The sequence below is a fragment of the Cupressus sempervirens genome, chromosome 5, assembly GCF_028749045.1.
Source record: "Cupressus sempervirens isolate cs-2001-9-10 chromosome 5, ASM2874904v1, whole genome shotgun sequence".
Lineage (NCBI taxonomy): Eukaryota > Viridiplantae > Streptophyta > Pinopsida > Cupressales > Cupressaceae > Cupressus > Cupressus sempervirens.
The window spans coordinates 553,183,163-553,198,661 of NC_143122.1; the positions used below are offsets into that span (position 1 = coordinate 553,183,163).

The 15,499-nt window shown below is 37.3% G+C and overlaps 1 pseudogene; it reads right to left on the reverse strand.

The window, feature by feature from the left end:
• LOC149557128 (pyruvate decarboxylase 2-like) overlaps positions 1 to 12,026 on the reverse strand; it is a 36,626-nt pseudogene extending 24,600 nt beyond the window's left edge.
• Positions 12,027 to 15,499: the final 3,473 nt, after the last annotated feature.

Consider the following 15,499-nt stretch of genomic DNA (forward strand, 5'->3'; position numbering starts at 1 on the left):
TTTGTAGTTAGAGACTTGCCTAAGATTATAAAGCCTACTAATGTTGTGTGTAAAGAATGTATTTTGGCTAAATAGAAGAAAGTATCACTTCCTAGCAAGAAGTTCACTACCACAGAGAAGCTAGAGATCATTCACACAGATGTGAGTGGTCCTTTTAGAACAAGAAGATTCTATGGTGAAAGGTACTTTATGATTTTTGTTGATGATTTCACTAGAATGATATGAGAATATTTCTTAAAGAGAAATCTAAAGCTTTTGAGAAGTTCAAGATATTTAAGAATAGAGTTGAGAATAAATTTGGTGTTAAGATAAAGTGTGAGAGATTTGATAGAGGAGGATAATTCACCTCTAGAGAGGTTTACATATTTTGTGAAGAGAATGGAATCAAAAGATAGCTATCTTCACCTAGAACACCTGAGCAGAATGGGATTGCTCAAAGAAGGAATAAGTTAGTAGCAAAAGCAACAAGAGCAATGTTGTTTGAGAATGAATTTTCGAAGACATTTTGGAGAGTAGTAAATACAATAGTGTACACTCTGAACAAAGTACAAATAAAAAAAGGTATGAACAAGACACCTTATGAAATATAGTCTAGTCATTCACCATCAGTTAAGTATTTCAAAATATTTGGGAAAAGATGTTATATTAAGAGAGATGATGACATTGCACTAGTAAATTTAGGCTTGAATTTTGACGCAAAAAGTTCAAAATTTTGACAAGAGTAGGTCGATAAGGTGACCAAACTTGTTGTCGATCTTTTTTGGTTGGTTTTTTGCCACATACATTCTGTGTCAAAATTTCAACTACATAAAGGTCAACTTACCGACATGAATTTCGTCACTTTCCCTGGTCCAAGATGAAGTGATATTACCTCATTTGCCAGCGGTGCTCGTTGAAATTTTGACATAAACCTTCATAGTGGTGCGTCAAAATTGCGACGAATCCAATTCACATTTCTCCTCCGGTGGCATACACGTGACGCCAAAGTGGACCAATTTTGCATCGAAATTTTGACCAAAACATTTCATTTTCGCCGAAATTGCGACGAAAGTGTTTTACATTTTTCCATTGGTGCCATACTCGTGACGCCAAAGTGAACTACTTTTGCATCAAATTTTTGACCAAAGTATTGCATTTGTGTCAAAATTGAGACGAAGATATGTAGAAATTTCGATGAGCTATCCCATTTATTGTGAAAGCTTTGCTCTCATAGGAGTCTTCTAAACTGCACAAAACTTGATTCTAAAGCATAATTTCTCGGTGCATGAGAGTCAGGGTATCGTGCACATTTCTACCTCCACACCATTGTTTTGTTTGTCACATGATTTATTTCATACAAAACAATGGGAAGGAGGAAGAAATGTGCACAATATCCTGAGTCTCCACCGAGCAATTATACTTTATAACTCAAATTTTGTGCAGTTTAAAAGGCTCCTGTGATAGCAAAGCCTTTGCAATAATTGGTACAACACCTCTAAATTTTGGTTCTTGCAGGGAAGAATAAAATTAGGAAAGAATTATTTATCAGAAATGAAAGCCAATAATTTCATCTATTTTTCAAATAGATAAACGTGACAAAAAAAACTTATAGTCCTAATCACATCATCATAAGAGTGCATATATAACTATAACTATGTCTAAAACCAACATAATTTACAAATATCCACAATTCAAATATTATCCTTTGATGTTTTCTTTAATGAAAAGTTTTAAGTCAACTATGTTATCGCCTTGGATGTAATACCAAACTGTCATTAGGCTAAAGACTGCAGCAAGATTTACGATTTACAAATGCAAGGAGAACTACCCAACCAAAGTAGAAAATGACATGAAAAGTTAACAATCTATCAATTAACAATCTAGATGAAATATTTCTAGCAATTGAACTGTACATTATAGAAACAAAAAATTGCCTTAAAATTGACACCTTACCAATTGTTCATTTGCATCCGTAATGGCTTCACAAAAGTTGAAAGCTTACGATTTGGTGCAGGAGCACCTAGGTAGGCTAAGTGTGAAACCTAGGTATTTCTTTATTTTTGTCTTGTAGTGATGCTAGCCACATCACTATTCTAATAATAGGTCCTATGTGGTCCTTAGGTGAGTTTAGGAGACTTGGCAAGACCCAAAGTGACCAAGTTGCTAGAAGTTGCCGACTATTGTCAACTAGGTGACTTAGGTCCGAAAAAGGCTAAAATGTTCTAGAAAGGTTCCAATGGCTTTGAATTGTTTATTTGAAGTCATTTTATGCATATTATATGTCTACTTTGTTTTTGTGCCAAATTTGGAGGTCTAACTCCATGTAGAACAAAAGTTGCTGAAATGTTGTCATGTTGTCATGACAACATTTTCTTGCAAAAAGCAACTTTTTGGCATTTGTGTGTTTAGAACGTCCTAACTGTTTAGAACAATTATGGAACTGATGGAGGAGCCTTTAAAAATGTGAGGACAGCCATTTTCAGGGGGTTGGACAAGTTGGTTTTGCATTTTGTACGAATTGAGCAAGTATTTGGTTGTCGGTTTTATGCATTTGAAGGCATTTTTAATAGAGGAGGATTGAATGGCCTGATTTTTGTGTTGAAAAAGTTCTGAACTATTGTTTTTAATCTTTTGGTAGTGTTGGTTTGATCATTTTAATTCGTTTGCATTAGTGTAGAAAAATCTTTTTGTTCTTGGCAAGTTGCTGATCTGAACAGGGCTGCACTTAGAAAATGGGATCTTAGGGCCACTTCCCACCATTGGAAACCTCTGGTATTTTGGGATTTGGAACTAGGATCCATGTACATTATGTATCAAGAAGGAGGGCCCTTGAAAGCATCAGCAAGAATTTTTAAGGTGATGCCCTAGGCAAGCCAAATGCAACTTGGCTAGGAATCACAGTTGGAAAATGAGTTATGGAGAGGATTGAGTGTACAAATACCTTAATCCGGCTGCACAGCGAGTAATGAGAAGGTCTAACCTTGCTCCAGTCCAAAGGAGAGGTCTTGGAAAGGTGTCTAAGGTGGTTTTCCATCACAACAGCGATAAAGCACTTGAAATCCTCATTTTTGGCCTAAAATTGTACTTTCATTGTACGGAAAGTTTGGAGGCTAGAAAATTATAGAATCTTGAAGTACTCTAAAAAGGGTATCCAAAAATATAATTTGTTTGTAGGTTTGTTAAGAAGTTTTTCAAGAAATCTTGTTTTCAGCTATTTAGGAGGGCTAATTCCTAGTAGCCTTTTTGGAGCAATTTGGTGTATCTTCCCTAGTAGATTGAATGCGCCTATGAAATCAGCATTTTTTAGGGTCATGGATGTTAGAAGGAGTCTAAAAAAACCCTAGATGATGAACTGGTACCCTTGGAGCTATAGATGGACTTGAGGGTTAATAGCGGACTGGAGCCGGCTAGTAAGAAATTTGATGTTACTTTGTTGGTGTACCCCCAATTGAAGGATTAGGATCTCTTGAGCAAGGTCCTAGTAATTATAGGGTGTGAAGAAGCCCTAGTGGGTCTAGTGAATGACCTAAGGTAGCCCTGAGAGAGAGCTTGGGGTTTGGAAGCAAGGTTGGGGTGTTACATCAGAGTGGTATCAGAGCAAGTTAAAGATTTGGGAAAGGTAGTTAATGTTGGAAGCCGCTGAAGAATCAGTAGGAGAATCGATGATGGTGACAAATGTGGAGTTAGCTAAAGAAGTTGATGAGCAAAGGCAAAGAAATCAGCTTCTTGAAGAAGCACTAGAAGAGGTGAAGCAAAAACTAGATGCAGTTGTAGAGGCAGCCAAGAAAAGAGATGAAGAAGAAGATGGGAATGGTAAAAAGGTAGCAGAGGAAGATATTGTACCTGAACCTGATCCTATCTTGCAAGAAGAGCCCTTCTTGAAGGCAATCAAAGCCTTAGGAGGTAAAGCTTTGGAAGGAGTGCCACTTTTCAGTGGTAAGATGGATATTGATGCAGTTATGGATTGGTTAGAGGGTATGGAGAACCACTTTGAGTGTGAGGGTATCTCAGAGGCACAGAAGGTTAAGAATGCTAAGTCAAGGCTTAGAGGCTCAGCCTTAACATGGTGGAAGTATGTACAAGATGAAAGAGTCAGCATGGGCAAGAATCCAATTGCAAATTGGAGTGCTATGGCAAACAAAATCAAGGAGAACTTCCTACCTGAAGACTTTGAGATCCAACTCCATAAAAAGAGGCAAGGACTGAAGCAAAAAGATCTTGATGTGACCTCCTACACTGAAGAATTTCAGAGGTTGTGTTTGAGATCCAAGAAGCAAGAAGAGGAGTCACTCAAGGTGGCAAGGTATCTTGGTGGCTTGAAGTGGAACATTCAAGAGGAGCTTAGCTTATGGGCCCCTACCACTATCCAAAGATGTCATCAGCTAGCTTTGAAGGTAGAAGAAAATAATGAGAGGAAAGGAGATTCTAACTTCAAAGATAGAGGCAAAGGCAGAAATCAGAAAAATCAAAGAGGAGGCTACCAAGGCAAAGGTAGTGATCAAAAGAGCCAAAGTGAAAGCAAACCCATGGAGCAAACTATTGACCACTCTTCAAGAGGTGGTTATAATAGAGGGAGAGGCAATCAAGGAGGATCAAGTAGGGGTAGAGGAGGTAGGAGCAGCTCTTACTTTGCAACAATGAAGTGTTACAATTGTGGTCAACTAGGCCATCCTGCCTATAGGTGCCCGGACAAACCCTCTGCCTCAAGCCAAGATAAAAGGCTAGCATATGCACAAGAAGATAATAGAAGTTGCAAGGATGTTGACATAGACCATATTGAGTCTGAAAAAGGTGAGAACCTCATGTTTAGGAGGGTGCTGATCAAGCAACCAGCTTCTAATGAGCCTAGACACAGAAGGGCATTGTTTAGGATCAAGTGCAAGATCCTAGGAAAAGTATGCAAGGTGGTGGTTGATTCTGGATCAACTGATAATGTAATATCAGAGGAGGCTGTTACAAAGCTCAAACTGAAGAAGATACCTCATGACAACCCTTACAAGGTCACATGGCTTAACAAAGGGCAAAGCATCCTAGTGAATGAACAAGCATGGGTGGACTTCTCAATTGTAGGATATAAAGACCGCTTATTATGTGATATTTTGCCAATGGATGCTTGTCATCTTTTGCTAGGGAGACCTTGGCAATTTGATAGGGAAGTGGTCTATGATGGCAAGGAAAATACCATAACATTTAAGAAAGGAAGCAAGACCTTCAAAATTCAGTCATTGTTAGAAGGGGATGAACCACAGTCCAAGGTGCCTAATGTGCTGCTATGTGGAGAGAAAGAGTTTATTAGAGACCTCAAGCATGAGGAGAGTCAAGGATTTGCAGTCATACTAAAGGCTGCAAGTGAAGAAAAGCCAGTCCAAGAACCTTTACCAACAGAGGTACAAGAGTTGCTTGTAAAGTATAAGGAGATTGTTAGTGATGGTACACCAGCTACCCTACCACCAAGAAGAGTTATCAGCCATCAAATTGACTTTGTTCCAGGTGCCTCACTACCTAATAAAGCAGCCTACAAGTTAACCCCAGATCAGAACCTTGAAGTGGCAAGACAAGTCCAAGAGTTGATGGACCAAGGTTTGATCCAAAAGAGCATAAGCCCTTGTGCAGTCCCGGTGGTTTTGGCATCCAAGAAGGGAGGAAAATGGAGGTTGTGTACTAACTCAAGGGCCATTAACCGCATTACAATCAGGTATAGGTTTCCTATTCCAAGAATTGAAGACCTTATGGATTGTCTAGGAGGTGCTATGTATTTCACTAAGCTGGACTTGAAAAGTGGGTATCACCAAATTAGAATAAAGGAGGGAGATGAATGGAAGACAGCATTTAAGACTACTGATGGTCTTTATGAATGGCTTGTGATGCCATTTGGTCTTTCCAATGCCCCTAGCACCTTCATGAGGCTCATGAATGAAGTGCTCAAAGACTTCATAGGAAGATTTGTGGTGGTATATTTGGATGATATCCTCATCTACAGCAAGACCAAAGAGGAACATGTCAAGCATGTAGAAGCGGTTTTGAAGAGGCTTCATGAGGAGAAGCTATCTATCAACCTTGAGAAGTGTGACTTCTTCAAGCAAGAGTTGGTGTATCTAGGCTTTGTGGTGTCTAAAGGAACTTTGAAGATGGACAAGGAGAAAGTTGCTGCTATTCTAAGTTGGCCTACACCTACCACATCTAGTGAGGTAAGAAGTTTCCACGGTTTGTCTCAATTTTATAGGAAGTTCATTAGGAACTTTAGTGGTATTTGTGCACCATTTCTTGATACCATAAAGGGGGGAGTCAAGTCCAAGTTTAGGTGGACTTTAGAGGCTGAAAAGTCATTTGATATGTTAAAAAAACAAGTAGCTACTCAACCCATCCTAAAATTGCCTAGCTTTGAAAAGTTGTTCACCTTAGAATGTGATGCAAGTGGCCTAGCAGTGGGTGGGGTGTTGAGTCAAGAAGGTAGACCAGTAGCCTTCTATAGTGAAAAGCTAAATGAGGCCAAGAAGAAATACTCATCCTATGATCTAGAATTGTATGCCTTAGTCCAGTGTCTTAGGAAGTGGTGACACTATTTGTTGCCAAAAGAATTTGTTGTGTTTACAGATAATCAAGCTCTTAGCTACATCAACACACAGGAGAAGTTGAGCAACAGGCACTTGAAGTGGATGGAATATTTGCAGGCCTTCACCTTTACAATCAAGCATAAGAAAGGACAAATGAACAAGGTTGCTGATGCATTAAGTAGAAGGGTTTTAACAGTCCAAGAGATTCAGCTCCATAGCATTGGAGTGGACAGTTTTCAGAATCTTTACAAGAATGATGAGGACTTTGCTGAAGCCTATAAGGTATGCATGGATTTTGGAAACCACTTTCATAGCAGATTTTCAGAATACACTTTGCAAAATGGGTTGCTATTTAAGGGTAACCAGTTGTGTGTACCAAGAGGTTCCATGAGAGAGAACCTAATACAAGAGAAGCATAATGGCAGCTTGAGTGGGCATTTTGGTATCAGCAAGACAATAGAACTAGTGCAAAGGTTCTATTATTGGCCTAAATTGGTCAAAGATGTAACCAAGTATGTGGAGCAATGTATGGTGTGTATGAAGGCAAAAGGAGGAATGAGCAATGCAGGTCTTTACCAGCCCTTACCAATTCCTAGCAGACCATGGGATTGTGTAAGTATGGATTTCATTGTTGGTTTGCCTAAAACTAAGCAAGGGTATGATAGCATTTATGTTGTTGTTGATAGATTTAGTAGAATGGGACATTTCATTCCATGTAAGACAACTAATGATGCAAGTCATATAGCTCATTTGTTTTTCAAAGAGGTTGTAAGGATTCATGGACTTCCATTAAGCATTGTGTCGGATCGAGATGTGAAATTCATGAGTCACTTTTGGAAGACTTTATGGAAGAAGCTTGGCACTAACATGTCTTTTGGTTCAGCTTACCATCCTCAAACTGATGGTCAAACTAAGGTGGTTAATAGAACTTTAGGTAACCTTGTTAGGTGCCTAACTAAGGAGTATGGTCAGACTTGGGATGTTATCATCTCACAAGCAGAATATGCCTACAATGATAGCAAGAATAGGACTACCGGAAAGAGTCCTTTTGAAATTGTTTATGGCATGCACCCAAGAGGTGTGTGTGAACTAAGGTGTCTTGGAAACATGGATCAGATTAGTGGTCAAGCTGAAGACTTTGTACAAACCATGAAGGAGATTCAGGAGCAAGTCAAGAAGACTATTCAAGACAACACTCTAAAACTCAAAGCCAAGGTGGATGAAAAGAAGAAGGATGTTCAATTTGCTGTTGGGGACTATGTGATGGTCCATTTGAACAAAGCAAGGCTTCAAAAAGGCATTCCTACTAAGTTACAGATGAAGAGGGTAGGGCCTTGCAAAATATTGGCTAAATATGGAGCAAATGCCTATAAGGTAGATTTACCTTCCGATTTGGGCATATCCCCTATTTTTAGTGTGCAAGACTTGGTGGCATACAAAGGTGACCCATCTCAGCTCAGTCCAGATGTTCATGAAGATCTTGAACTTGCTTCAACACCTACAAACAACAAGTTGGAGGTAGAAAAGGTGTTAGATTCAAGGGTAAAGAAGACTACAAGGCACAAGGTGTACATGGAAAACCTCATCAAATGGAAGGAGAAACCAGTTTCAGAGGCTACATGGGTTGCTAAGACAGAGTTCAAGAAGGTTGGCATACCTCTAGATTTGTTGCAAACTGATCCACCTTGAGTTCTTTGTTGGAGGGGGAGTATGGTGCAAGAGCACCTAGGTAGGCTAAGTGTGAAACCTATGTATTTCTTTATTTTTGGCTTGTAGTGATGCTAGCCACATCACTATTCTAATAATAGGTCCTATGTGGTCTTTAGGTGAGTTTAGGAGACTTGGCAAGACCCAAAGTGACCAAGTTGCTAGAAGTTGCCGACTATTGTCAACTAGGTGACTTAGGTCGGGAAAAGGCTAAAATGGTCTAGAAAGGTTCCAATGGCTTTGAATTGTTTATTTGAAGTCATTTTATGCATATTATATGTCTACTTTGTTTTTGTGCCAAATTTGGAGGTCTAACTCCATGTAGAACAAAAGTTGCTGAAATGTTGTCATGTTGTCATGACAACATTTTCTTGCAAAAAGCAACTTTTTGGCATTTGTGTGTTTAGAACATCCTAACTGTTTAGAATAGTTATGGAACTGATGGAGGAGCCTTTAAAAATGTGAGGACAACCATTTTCAGGGGGTTGGACAAGTTGGTTTTGCATTTTGTACGAATTGAGCAAGTATTTGGTTGCCGGTTTTATGCATTTGAAGGCATTTTTAATAGAGGAGGATTGAATGGCTTGATTTTTGTGTTGGAAAAGTTCTGAACTATTGTTTTTAATCTTTTGGTAGTGTTGGTTTGATCATTTTAATTCGTTTGCATTAGTGTAGAAAAATCTTTTTGTTCTTGGCAAGTTGCTGATCTGAACAGGGCTGCACTAAGAAAATGGGATCTTAGGGCCACTTCCCACCATTGGAAACCTCTGGTATTTTGGGATTTGGAACTAGGATCCATGTACATTATGTATCAAGAAGGAGAGCCCTTGAAAGCATCAGCAAGCATTTTTAAGGTGATGCCCTAGGCAAGCCAAATGCAACTTGGCTAGGAATCACAGTTGGAAAATGAGTTATGGAGAGGATTGAGTGTACAAATACCTTAATCCGGCTGCACAGCGAGTAATGAGAAGGTCTAACCTTGCTCCAGTCCAAAGGAGAGGTCTTGGAAAGGTGTCTAAGGTGGTTTTCCATCACAACAGCGATAAAGCACTTGAAATCCTCATTTTTGGCCTAAAATTGTACTTTCATTGTACGGAAAGTTTGGAGGCTAGAAAATTATAGAATCTTGAAGTACTCTAAAAAGGGTATCCAAAAATATAATTTTTTTGTAGGTTTGTTAAGAAGTTTTTCAAAAAATCTTGTTTCCAGCTATTTAGGAGGGCTAATTCCTAGTAGCCTTTTTGGAGCAATTTGGTGTATCTTCCCTAGTAGATTGAATGCGCCTATGAAATCAGAATTTTTTAGGGTCATGGATGTTAGAAGGAGTCTAAAAAAACCCTAGATGAAGAACTGGTACCCTTGGAGCTATAGATGGACTTGAGGGTTAATAGCGGACTGGAGCCGGCTAGTAAGAAATTTGATGTTACTTTGTTGGTGTACCCCCAACTGAAGGATTAGGATCTCTTGAGCAAGGTCCTAGTAATTATAGGGTGTGAAGAAGCCCTAGTGGGTCTAGTGAATGACCTAAAGTAGCCCTGAGAGAGAGCTTGGGGTTTGGAAGCAAGGTTGGGGTGTTACATCATGATTTGTCAACAACACAAAAGGCACTCGTAGTTCAGCTGCATCAATAAAACTAAAGTAATTCAATTGCACGGTGAGGGCAAGAGACTGTCAATATCGATTGTGGAGTTGCAGATAGGTAAGCGATAAACATAAAAAGGTAGTACAAGATTTTAATAGCAATTGTGTTTATTTTATTGTTTTACTGGATGAAAAATTTAGTGTTAATGTGTGTCATTTGTCTTGTTAGGTGTGTTGATATTTGATTTAGTTTAGTTTGGATCACTTTTCAGTTCATTATTCTTACATATAGTTATTGCATTTTTTTGCAACTAGAAAGAAAGATTTAGTAAACTAACTAAACCTTTCATAAAATGATGAATTACATGGATCCTTTAGAAACTCAATTGCAATTAAATAGCTGAAACTTGGACATCATGTATCATTCAAGAATTGCAAATGGATTTAGAAATTTTTCTAAAATATTGTGTTTGTAGAGATACACAAGAAAAGATGTGCAGTCAATAGACACTTAATAAAACCGATTTAAGTCCAAGTACTATGCAATCATTGAGAAATCCAAGTATGCTTAAGGGTTGAGGGTAGTAGGGAGGAATTATGTACATAGTTAATAGTAGTGCAACATAGACTGGCTATGAGGGGCACTATGTTATACAAAGTTCTACATTACGGGCACTTTGTGGAATAAGCAATGACAAAGAATTAGGGCATCATTTAGGTATTCTAGGTGGTACTGCAAAATTGCTAAAATTGTTGCCACATGGTCTGGAGAGAGAAAGAAATTCCACATCCTTCAATCTAACCTTAGTTCTCTTTTGAAACTCTAAGTGGATTTGTGTGTTAAAGCTTTGCTAGCATTGATTGTAATAGCAAGAATGGATATTCAAAGACTATTGCAATGAAGGAAGTATGCTAGTAGAGATACAAATGGTTTTGGGGAATATCAATGAAGATGGAATACAAGCATTATGATCCTCTCAAGGTGATGGGATTGGGCCTTAAACTCATCCTGTACAATGCTTGAGCATATCCCAATGTAGCTCCAACAGACCAACCAATTGATCCATACTGCATCTGAAACTCATACCTACAAAATCAACATTAGAATGAATCATTCAACATTGACACAAGCCTTAAGAAAAATAATGTCGCAAATTATTGATTCTTCAAACTAAACCTGATAACCAATTTCAAATAGGGGCATAAATAATTGCAATAAATTGTAGGAACTATTTCAGCGCAAATTTGTGACTTACAGGTAACAAGCTAGTCAGTTAGACAAATCATGTATTATAATTTTATGAACTTTGTTGTTCAATAGTTTCTTGGTTAGATCAACATTTTAAATCATACATTATGATCCATCATCAAAATAAATGAGTCAGAAATTTAATTATATAAACTTTTGCACGAGATTTTGCATTACCTGCATTTCTCTGGGAGTTTAAGCTTCTGGAAGTTGAACCAATAGTCACCAATTTTTACAATGACAACTGTCTCATTTGATAGCATGGCCTACAAATAAGAAGTGTTTACTCATTAATCTATAGGAACAACAACAAAACCAAGGATTGAAGTATTGACTGAACCATAAGTCATTTTATGATATGTAGTGATTCTTAATAATTTTACCTGGATGTGTTTGAATAACAATTTGACTCTAAGAGCCTCATTTGGAGCACCTTTCAAGGGAACACCATGAGGCACAAATATATGCTAATAATTATTGAAGGCCATTGTATTATGCTTCAACTTCTTTGCAATGGCTTCTAAGAAGTCTTTCATTAATATACACCCAAAAGTAGGTCCATTTGTGATAGTTACCAGATTAGGCTACACAATTATAGCTTTCTCCTTCTTCAAGAGTAATGAATATCCCATTGAGCTATATTCATTAAAAATGGGCCCTACAAATAAGTAAGCATCTATAGACTCAACTATTTCAGCACAAAATGCAGTATCGACTACACCCTAGTAAGTTCTTATGAAATGTGGAAGAGTCTCTGAAACTTTACCCTTAGTCGATGGCATTGCGGCCACAACATAAACTGAAGCATTTTTCAATTCTGTAAATGCATCTTTTGCCTTAACAACCATTAACTTTTGACCCCTAACCAAAAATTTCTTAACTGTTGCATTTAGGAACTCTATAGTTTTTTCCACAGCTACTTCCAAACTTCTTGGATTGCTTAGCCTATAGCTCATGCTAGCCAAAAAAACTATTAAAAAAACAAGTTACAAGTGGCTTCAAATGCAATGAGCAATGCAAGAGTTTCATGACATACAAACCTTGCTTTCAATTTAATTAATGGATTTTGTGACCCACTAAGACCTTTCAAACATTGGAAAACTATAAGAACATGTCATGGTGAAACAAAACAAAAAGCACACTTCTAAATTCATTTTACAAAGGGTACACACACATTAAGAAACAATGAAAAGGGAATAAAGTTTACACATCAACCCAATGTCTTGAATGATAATTTAAACCTTACTACTGTCAAACAAAGTATTGGAAACAGTGTGTGTGGTGAACCTTGCATGCTAAAAGATATATGCTTTGTATATACCTTAGGACATGATACAAGCTGTTTCACAAGCAACACTAAACATTCCAATTTTTTCTCGTTTACTAGAGTGATGATAAACTATATGCAAAGTAGAAGTAGTGCAGCATAATAGATGATTAATATCTAGAATTTTTAATACTGAAAATTATAAAGAATGTAATACTCATAAGTGTCGCTGCCTAAGAGAATGCAACCTAAGTTTATCATGATCTTTGCAACATTCATTGCATTGGGAATATCCTACTTATTTGCAAACACCAGTAACATTGCATCTCGTAGTTCATCTTGCAAGAACAAGAAACTTAAATGATAAAAAATAATTCTACGAATAACATGAAAATAATTGTTAAAAGAATGAGGCCAATTTTACACATAATAACCAAAGTTGCCACCCATGAGAAAGACATGAAATCTTCTTGATCCATTTTCCAATTGTGTTTATACAATCCTAAAAATTCACTTTGATAGTTCTGACTAATTATTTTTGGAAGGATTTTATTTGCTTCATCAAATGAGTGTATATTGTAGTCTTGGCTTCTTGTATTTTTCAAGATAGTATCATTACTCATCTAGTATTGTTCAATCTGAAAGGATGATATTGATATGTTGTTTTTCTATAACAACCAAAACAAGGGGTTGTTAACCTTTACACAAACAAGGGATGAAAGCATAAACATAGGGCATCAACAACACAACAAAATAAACCTTTTCCTATGCACTTGGACAAAAGTCTAAGCAACGCTATTGTTAGGATTGCAACAAAAGAAACCCCACTACAACCTGTCAACAAGGCCCAATAGTGATTATTTAAGAGTCAGCATTATCAGTAGAATTTTGTTCAAAACAGAAGTGGGAGTAGTAAGCTCAACAACATAGGCCACAAGGCTAGCGGGCATCGCACCTGAAATATGGTCTAACATCCAAAATTGTGACAAGAATGGAAGCGATAAAAGTCTAGCTCAGACCAACAGCATACAAAGCATCAATATAATCAAAAAAAGTTTCTTCTTCATTAGAAAACAAGTCCTCAAAAGGAAAATCTAAAACAGAATCAGAAGCTCTAATTGCAAATGGTCATTTTCCACGGCCCTCCATCAAGTGACAACACCTATCCAACACAAAATGGCAATCATTAGGCATGTATCCTATAGAGATGCAATCTCTACAATAAAATGGAAAACCCTCATATTCAATGCTTCACCCGTGGCCTCTCATCAACCATGATTGAAGTGGAGAGATCTCTATTTCAACTAGAATACAAACATAGAATAGCCCAAAATTGTACTAGATCCATCCAATTTTAGGAACTAGCAAAGGGGATTTCCAATGGCCTTGGGCAAAACAACTCAAAAAAGTGAAATAAAGATGAGGAAGGAAAACCCAAACATAACTCACATAGGTATAGCTCAATGTCACCAAACATTAGGGACTTCAAAGAATTAGTCACCCAACGGTGTAAATCTTAAAGGCACTAGAGACTCTAAGAATTTATAGACCATACTTCTGCACTAATAAAAGTTCATGTTATCACCACAAAATATGACAAACTTTGCATAAGATTTGACAGCCCAAGCATAGCTCCTTCAACAAAAATTTGACAGACAATTATCTAGAGCATTTAGCAGGTCTAGAACCACCAACAAGAGAAAATATCCTAGCACCTAGAAGCCTAGCTTAGTGCTACACTAGGAGAGTCAAACCCCAACAAAAACCATCCAATGGATCTCTTTTGATGGGGTGTGTTACGAGTATATTATGTTCCCCTCTTTCTCTAGAGTGGAAAACATCATGAATTTTGAGTTCAGATCTACGTTATGTAATACTGCTTTACTCATGTTTAGAGACCCTTATAGTATATTTAGAGATAATTATTATATCTACTCTATAATAAATGGCAGTGTAATAGCATACTAGCATCAGAGTTCATAACCTGTGCATCAAAAGTGGGTAGTCACACAAGAAGAAGCATCGAACATGGGACATGAGAAACAAATTCAGATTGATTTGTCCTCTATTATCAGAGGATCATAGTAAGGCACAACATAGATTCTCAAATATAAATAATAGTCAATTGTCATTTTACTTAGATCCCTATGAAAATGTAGCATTGAAATACAATATACATTGGAGTTAGGAATTTGGTTGACAACCAAAATCAATTGAATTGAAACAAGAAACTTCACCAAAGAATCAACTAAATATGTAATTTTAAGCATGTTTTGCTACTCAAAATGTTACGAATTCTTCCTTCTTGACCTTAAACTCGTGACATTTTCTAGTTTTACAAGGGGAAACACGATCTCTCCAACTGTTAGTTCTAAATGGCTTCCACCTTAGGCACATAGAGTCTTTGAACTAGATAGATAAAATACACAACCATGTTGAAGACCATGGAAATAGAGGATAACATGGAAAATACCAAACAAGAAGTTGGATGATGATGAAGACTATAGTGAAGGTAGAAGATCCCAGACATCATCAATTAATACCAAACTACCAAATGGAGTATACAAACTTGAAAAGATAAGACACACCTTACAACTAAATGAAACTCTAGAAGCTACCATCAAATGGCATGCCATTGAATCATTACCAATAAATGAATACAACATAGAGAAGCTACTAGATATGGTATTTCTATTCATTTTTCAAACGAAAGAGTGCAGTAGGTATGCAACCACGAATAAGGAAAGTGCAATTTCACACCATTTGCCATGTTGATGTTGAGATATAGACCTGTGCAATCCAATCTCCCAAGGAATAGACAACACCACGTATCACCATCTTTGCTAAAACAAGATTTTTCATAAAGCGATGCTAGAATAGTTACTAAAATGGTCATAAATTATGTTGTTATAGTAAAAGAATACTTTAACTTAAGAAAAAAAATATACAATATTAAAACATGATATTGTGCTTTAAAAACTAAAAAGGTACCTGTAACGAAGAACTTCATTTCGACTTGCTAATTGGTTGTCACTATTAACTATAAGCTTATCTTTAAATTTTGAGCTTCACTTGGTTTCGAGAATAGTTAAATATTCTCTACTTAACAGGGCCAACCACGTGAAGGTGGAAGCTCATTTGGCCCCTTCCCCCCCCCCCCCC